The sequence below is a fragment of the Cricetulus griseus genome (genome assembly GCF_003668045.3).
Source record: "Cricetulus griseus strain 17A/GY chromosome 1 unlocalized genomic scaffold, alternate assembly CriGri-PICRH-1.0 chr1_1, whole genome shotgun sequence".
NCBI classification, from domain to species: Eukaryota; Metazoa; Chordata; class Mammalia; order Rodentia; family Cricetidae; genus Cricetulus; species Cricetulus griseus.
The window spans coordinates 94,391,460-94,393,298 of record NW_023276807.1 but is presented as its reverse complement, the minus strand read 5'-3'; the positions used below and the strand labels follow the sequence as shown (position 1 = coordinate 94,393,298).

At 39.2% G+C, this 1,839-nt stretch overlaps 1 pseudogene; it reads left to right on the top strand.

The window, feature by feature from the left end:
* Positions 1 to 484: 484 nt before the first annotated feature.
* On the top strand, positions 485 to 1,126 carry LOC100753951 (annotated as a pseudogene).
* The last annotated feature ends 713 nt before the right edge of the window (positions 1,127 to 1,839 follow it).

Sequence of the window (1,839 nt, the reverse complement as noted above, 5' to 3'; positions counted from 1 at the left end):
CACTGTCTTGAAAAAAAATAAGCCTAATGGTTCAATTACAGAAACAAACCTTAAAATTCACTTGGATTATAAAATTGTGCTTTCTAAAATATATTGGCAAGGCATTTCAAACAAAGGACTGTATAAATAAATACTGTAGCTCAATGAGGAAAGGAAGGCCTCTTAATAAAAACAGACAAAGGTGTGACCAAACCTTAAACCCAATACATTTACCATCATTTTAATGCTCCAGAAAAGCTGTAATTAAAAACAGAATTATTTTTCACTACATACCTGCCACAGTGACTGACAACACACAGTCCTGGCAACACATGTCACTTTAGAATTCTCTAGCTCGGTTACAGAGCAGAGAGAGTGAGGAGGCTGTGTCTGGCCTCCGCTCTCACAGCCATTGCATTGAGCTCCATAGAGACAGCGCCAGGGCAAGCGTGAGCCAGACTGGCACTGGGCGACTCTGTGCCCCGTGGACGAAAATCAACTAAACATGGGCAAAGGAGATCCTAAGAAGCCGACAGGCAAAATGTCCTCATATGCATTCTTTATGCAAACATCCCGAGAGGAACACAAGAAGAAGCACCAGGATGCTTCTGTCAACTTCTCAGAGTTCTCGAAGAAGTGCTCAGAAAGGTGGAAAACCATGTCTGCTAAAGAAAAGGGGAAATCTGAGGACATGGCAAAGGCTGACAAGGCTCGTTATGAAAGATAAATGAAAACCTACATCCCGCCCCTCCCAAAGGGAAGTCCAAAAAGAAGTTCAAGGACCCCAATGCACCCAAGAGGCCTCCTTCGGCCTTCTTGTTCTGTTCTGAGTATCGCCCAAAAACCAAAGGAGAACACCCAGGCTTGTCCCTTGGTGATGTTGCAAAGAAACTGGGAGAGATGTGGAACAACACAGCTGCAGGTGACAAGCAGCCCTATGAAAAGAAGGCTGCCAAGCTGAAGGAGAAGTACGAAAAGGATATTGCTGCTTACAGAGCTAAAGGAAAACCCAATGCAGCAAAAAAAAAAAAAGGTGGTTAAGGCAAAAAAAAAGAGCAAGAAAAAGAAGGAAGAGCAAGATGAGGAGGATGAAGAGGATGAGGAAGAGGAGGAAGAAGAGGAAGATGAAGATGAAGAAAGTGAATAAGTTGGTTCTAGTGCAGTATTTTATTTTGTCTATAAAGCATTTAAACCCCCTGTACACAACTCACTCCTTTTAAAGAAAAAAATTGAAATGTAAGGCTGTGTAAGATTTGTTTTTAAACTGTACAGTGTCATTTTTTATATAGTTAGCACAGTACCGAATGTGTCTTTAGATATCCCTGTCCTGGTGGTATTTTCAATAGTCACTATCCTTGCCTGATACAGTCTGGGGGTTGTAAATTGGCATGGAAATTTAAAGCAGGTTCTTGTTGGTGCACAGCACAAATTAGTTATATATAGGGATGGTAGATTTTTCTCTTTTTTTGTTTTGTTTTGGTTTTTTTTTCCATCTTCAGTTGTCTCTGATGCAGCTTATATGAAAATAATTGTTCTGTTAACTGAATGCCACTCTGTAATTGCAAAAAAAAAAAAAAAAAAAAAAAAAAAAAAAAAAACGCAGCTGTTTTGTTGACATTCTGAATTCTTCTAAGTAAATACAATTTTTTTATTAAAACAAAAAGAATTCTCTATCTCAGCTTGGTAACTAAAAGTGCTCCTACCAAATGATTCAACAGTTCTACTTCCAGGCATGTCCGCCAAACATTATTGCAATGGCATACAATTGACTGTCCTGAACTACAAATGGCCCAGGTATCCACCAATAAGAAAATGAAAAAAAAGTGGTGACATGTACACAAATACACAAATGGAAACCAA